The 6,251-nt window shown below is 42.4% G+C and overlaps 1 pseudogene; it reads right to left on the reverse strand.

Annotated features, from left to right (window-relative positions):
• Positions 1-4,744: 4,744 nt before the first annotated feature.
• Positions 4,745-5,161, reverse strand: LOC102866585 (annotated as a pseudogene).
• Positions 5,162-6,251: the final 1,090 nt, after the last annotated feature.

Here is a 6,251-nt window from a genome sequence, read left to right on the forward strand (position 1 = left end):
AACAAATGGAGAAGTGCTCAAAATCCCTAGCTCAAAGAGAGATGCAAATCAAAACAACCATGAGATATCATCTCACCCCAGTAAGAATAGCAAAATTCAACAAAGCAGCAAACAACAAATGCTGGCAAGTTGTGGAGAACCTGGAACCCTTATTCACTGTTGGTGGGAGTGTAAAATGGTGTAACTACTATGGAAGGCACTATGGTACTTTCTCAAAAAGTTGCAAATAGGAATACCATTTGACCCAGCAATTCCACTACTGGTAATATACCTAAAGAAACCAGAACTGCCACCCAAGCAGATATATACACACCCATGTTTATTGCTGCTTTGTTCACAATAGCAAAGAGTTAGAAACAACCGAAGTGCCCATCAACAAACGAATGGATAGAGAAGCAGTGGTATATTTACACAATGGAATAATACGCTGCATTGAAAAACAAGGAACTCATGAAATATTATACAAAATGGGTGACTCTGGAGGACATTATTCTGAGTGAACTATCTCAGTCACATGAGGACAAATACTGCATAGTGCCACTGTTGTAAAATGGGACTGACATCAGGGTGGGGGGAACCTAAGAAAAGAGGCGATAAATAATGTATACTGCATTGAAACAGATGAGGGAAAGAACTGTTTAAAAGGAATATACAATTAGGTATTATTTGCATGACAAGTGTCCAGAATAAGACCTGCATAGTAAAGTGGACTGGGTTGAGGATTGTATAATAATGAAAGGATTTTTTTTTCTCTTCAAAGAGAAAAGCAGACTGGAGAGAGGGGTGGGCAGGGAGGAAAATGTGCAACAATATATGAATGGAAATCCAAAGTAAACTTTCTTATTAATTTTTTTTTTACATTTTTTATCATTGTTATGTACCATTGAGTCACCTGTGACTCCTATCAACCCCATATGTACAACAGCTCTGAAGCCTGGCCTGGCTTGAGCCAGTCTCACTGACTCTGACACACCTACCCTTATTGCCCCAGTCACTGAGTCAATCCATCTCATCCGGGTCTTACTCTCCTGTGCTGTCCCTCCACCCTTCTGAGCATGATGTCCTTCTCCAAGGACTGGCCATATGCCCAAAGTATGTGAGATGGAACTTAAAAATCTTAGCATCCAAGGAGAAACTTTTTTTCACCCTCTCCAAGCCAGACCTATTTATTTTCTTGGCAGTCCATGGTATGTTCCAGACTCCTCTCTAGCACCACAACTCAAAGACATCAATTCTTCTGTCATCCTTAGTCATTGTGCAGCTCTCTTATGCACACAAGTAATTGCGAAGACCATGGCCTGGATCAGGTGCACCTTAGTCTCTAGACTGACATCATTGCTTCTCTGCACTCTGGAAGGTCCTTGACAGCAGATTTTCCCCGTAAAATTAATCTCTTGATTTCCTGACTGCTGGTGTCAAAAGTGTGGATTGTTACATTTATTATAAAAACATCAAATTAAAAATATCAATTCAGGGGACATGAAGAAATAGGTAAAGTGAAATGGGGATTTGATGAGAGAGGGTTATTAAAAACATTGATCAATAGTAATTGACTAAAACACAATGTATCAGTTCAAATCCACCAGATGCTCTGCTGGAGAAGGAGGGACAATCTTCTCCTGTACCAGTCAGATCCAGTTTGAAGGTACACACAAAAAATAATAAATTAAAAAAACAAACAAACAACACAATGTACTGATCCTTTTTTGGTTCACGAGCATGCTGATTGGGTGTTCATGCTTTTGTATGACATATGCCACCTTAAACTTTGTTACAACATGGGCACATTACTTGCCTGACGTAAAAAACCAACCAAACAAACAAAACCCACCACACACACACACAAAAAAAAAGCCCAACACAATGTACATGAATGAAACACAATGTATAGGAATGATTGATTGCATGAAAACCAATTTTTTAAAATTATTATTATGTGTGTGTGTGTGTGTACCATCAAGTCAGATCTGACTGGTACAGGAGGAGATTGTTCTCCTTCTCCTACAGAGCATCTGGTGGATTTTTTTTTTAATTTTTATTTTGTGTGCGTGTACCGTCAAATCAGATCTGACTGGTACAGGAGGATATTGCGCCTCCTTCTCCGGCAGAGCGTCTGGTGGATTCGAACCATGTTCCTCTGGAATTGCAGTGCAGCTTCTTGCCACTAGGCCACCAGAGCTCCCGCATCTGGTGGATTTGAACCACACACCCCTGGGATTGCAGTGCAGCTTCTTGCCATGAAAACCATTTTTTTCAAAATCTCAATTATTTTACATTCCATGCAATGCTCAATATATGATCTAACTCGAACTGCAACTCGAACGAGTTGAAAATATATGGAAGTAAATATACTCAAATAAAAACATGCACATGTATATTGATAGCAACTTTAGTCATAATTTCCAACATATGGAAGCAAGCAAGATACCCTTCAAAAGTAGCAAGGAAGAAAATGTGCAACAATGAACGATTTTTAAAAAAACATACCCTTCAGCACGTGAGCAAATAGACAGTGGCAAAGTCATGCAGCACAGTATTATGCAATGATACAAAGAAATGCGTATCAAGTCATGAAAAGCCACAGAGGAGTGATCAATAACACAAACAAAGCACTGAAGCCTTAGGCCAATCAACCACATGAGATCAAACCAGCAGTAGCTACACAGAGATAAAGCTCAGGAAGCAGGAGGGTGTCCGAAAGAAGGACGAATGGAAAAGGAACACACAGGGAGGAAGTGAGAAGAGTGCTATTAACATGGCTGGGATCACAATCAATGTTACAGACGCACAAACACATGAACCAACTGGCTCTGTATACTTCGATTAAAATCATAATAAAAGAGCTTAAAAAGCAGGGAAGGGGCACCTTATGAGGCAATTCCACTCTGTCACATAGTTAACAGGGAGGAACTTCATGTGATATCACTAAGTAAGTGAAGCCAGTCTGAAAAAAAAGCCACACATTGTATGATTCCAACTATATGAGGGTCTGGTAAAGGTAAAGTCATAACAGTAAAAAGATGAGTGGTTGCCAGGAGCTGCGGATGAGCAGGTGGAGTCCAGGGCACCGAAATGGTTTTGTACAGTACAGCAAAGGTTGTTGTTAAGTGCTGCTGAGTTGAGTATGACTCATAACAACCCTATGAACAAAGGACCTGAACCCTGCTCTATAACTATTAACCATATATATAACTATTATATATCTATGTAACTATTCTCTTAAGTTCATAGAGTTTCCAGAGGCATGTTGTTTAGGAAGTGGATACCACTCTTGCTTCCAAGCCTGTCCACCAAACACTATCCACCGTGGGTAATCATTATGGCATTTGATATACCAGCGGCATAGTGTTCAGTATCACAGCAATCCCAGGTTACTTTAGTACAGCAAAATGACAGACAAGTGCTGTACCACTTAAAAGAATGTTCATTCCAAGCACAATTAACATCAGACCCGAGGGCAACTTTTAAATACCACCAGGCCCTGATTGTCTCTAAACAAGAGTCTTCCATTCCACAGCTCGTTGTTAGCCTGGAGACTCAGTCGGGACTCAACCTACTTTTAAATACCCAGGCCTGCCCACCAAGTCCTGATTGGTGCTAAACAAGAGGTTTCCCACATAGCAATCATAAGACTAGCCATTAAACACTTGTCAATACACACAGAATGAACTCGAGGCTGTAAGACTATGGTACATTCACACAATGAAATACTGTGCAGCATGCAGGAGCAATGATTTTGTAAATCATTACCTAACTTGGGCGGTACTGGAGAGCAGTATGCTGAGTGAACTAACTCAGTCCCATAAGGACAAATACTGTATAAGACCATTATTGTAGAATGTGTATGAGGATCCAAAAGGGGGGACGCGGGAAGCAGAGAGAGGAGGATGGGCGGGGAGGGCCACATGATTTGATGGGTGGAGGCAAGGGTGGGCAAATGAAATGGGAAAGATCGGGTGTGGGGGAAAAATGGATACGAACTTTGTATGCAAACCAGTATAAAATAAAAATTTTATTTAAAAAAATAAATATACTCATATGTGCTATCATAATATGTTCTAATTTGAAAGTTTGACATACTTTGGACACGTCACCAGGAGGGACCAGTCCTTGGAAAGAGATATAATGCTTGGAAGGGAGGAGGGACAGCACAGGAGAGGAAGAGCCTCAATGAGGTGGATTGATACAGTGACTGTGGCAATGGGAGCAGGAGTGTCAGAGACAATGAGGTTGACTCAGAGTAGGGCAAGGTTTAGGGCTACTGGTCATAAGGTCACTATGAGTTATAGTCAACTCGATGGCACATAACAACAACAGCAACAAGTGAATGAATCTTCAGAGCACGACACTGAAAGAAGCTAGACACAGAAGGTCATATAGTATCTATTTCCATCTGTAGGTCTGGAGCTCTGGGGGTCTAGCCTGCAGGAAGTTGCATCACTAACCAAAGGCCACCTTTGCTCTGCAGAAGAAAGACGGGTGCGATTTAGAGCCTCCCCAAATCCAGAGGGTCAGTTATGCACCGGTTTCACTCAGCAGCGAGTGATGGCATCCTCAACAGTCGGCAAAACAGTGCCAGGTTCACGTTCTGTGTCCGAGGAAACCACCAAATGCCGGCTTTATTCAGTTGTGCCTCCTTGTGATGGGAAGGGAACCTGCATTATCACAGATACTTGAGATCACTTCCCCTCCCCCATGTTTTTTTTTCCAAGCGCTTATACAAAATATTCAAGAGAAATTAGTTTTAATCCTCATCTTCCTCTTTTTCTTCATTCTGATTGTTCTGGAAGTTATGTAATTCATAACTTTCTTTGTTGTTAGCAACTACGTGCAACCAATCACATAGATTATTCTTCAAATATTTTTTTTTGTGAAATATTTCAAATACCGTTTGGAAAAAGGCACCTCAAAGGTTACAGTTATCTTGCTCTTGCTTCTTTTGATGGTTACAACCCCTCTTCCGAGATTATCAGCTTTACCATTAATCTTAATTCTTTCTTGAAAGAAACTGCTCAAAATTAGCAGCATCCATGATTCCATCTTCTACTGGATGGGTACAGTAAAGGGTGAACTTCAGAACCTGTTTCTTTTTTTAACCCCCTTTCACCACAGGCTTTCTGTTTAAAAGAACTCCGTGGAAAGCTTTCAATTTGCTCAACATTTCAAACGGTGGTTGTTTGTCCATTAGATTCTGATTTTCAGCAACTTCATATGATGAACTCCCCACAGGTGCCACGTTGGCCTGCACATCACTTTCTAAAGCTGGGACACTGTGTTTTCAGAAACAAGAGGTATCTGGGTAACAAGTGCTTAGGTTCTAAGGGTGGTACAGTACTAACACCTAGCAGGTGCTTGTGCAAGCTTGCTGTGATTAGACTATCTCAAATACGTTGGAAGAAGCCTGGCTCCTGCCACTTGCATCCAGATGCCCCAGATGGCAGCCAGCTTCTCTGTGTGGAGAACTGCGGTCCTTAGAGCCTCAGTCAGACGCAGGATGGAGTCCAGAGTCAGCTGCCGCTGGAAGGCTGGACTCCTCATCTTCACAGGTATGAGCCCCCTGCCCCTCATCCCCTCCTCCCTGCCCAGCTAGAGCGCTCTCATCTCTCCCCTGCAGCTCTCTCTCTCCTGCTCTCTCCACCGGTGCACGGAAGCCTCTATCCTGATCCTTCCACAGGTGAGCAGGGGAAAGGGGGTGGGAGCTGGACCTCAATTTGTGGCCGGCAGCTGTGACAGATGGAGGCCTGGAGCCGTCAGAGCCATTGCGTGCCCTGTGACGCCAGGCGGGTGGCTTGCCTTTTCCTTCTCTGTTTGGGCCTATGCTTTTCCATGCAAATTCCCAACACATCACAGCAGCATTAGTCCTGTTGCAGCTGGGAGCCTGGGGATCTGGTCTGTGTGAGGTCAGCCAAGAAAACAACCCCCCAAACAGCAATCAATTCATCTCATCTAGAGCCTGGCGGACAGAGCAGAGTTGTCCCCCATGGTTTCCAAGGCTGTAAACTGTTACAGACACAAACTGCTTCATTGTTATCAAGACGGAGCAGGCTGGGGGTTCCAACTGCCGGCCCCTAATTAATTACTTGCCTTATTCATGGCAATTAATATTATAAAACAAAACATCTATGAAGGATTGTAGGAAAACCCAGTATGACTTATGAGCTTTTCGCTCAAAAGGAAATGAGGAAAAAAAAGTAAATGAGACATTTTTATTTTATAGCTATGCAAGCAAGATTCTGCTGAAGATCATCCAA

The sequence above is a fragment of the Elephantulus edwardii genome, unplaced genomic scaffold, assembly GCF_000299155.1.
Source record: "Elephantulus edwardii isolate Elephantulus edwardi_28Jun2011 unplaced genomic scaffold, EleEdw1.0 scaffold00315, whole genome shotgun sequence".
NCBI classification, from domain to species: Eukaryota; Metazoa; Chordata; class Mammalia; order Macroscelidea; family Macroscelididae; genus Elephantulus; species Elephantulus edwardii.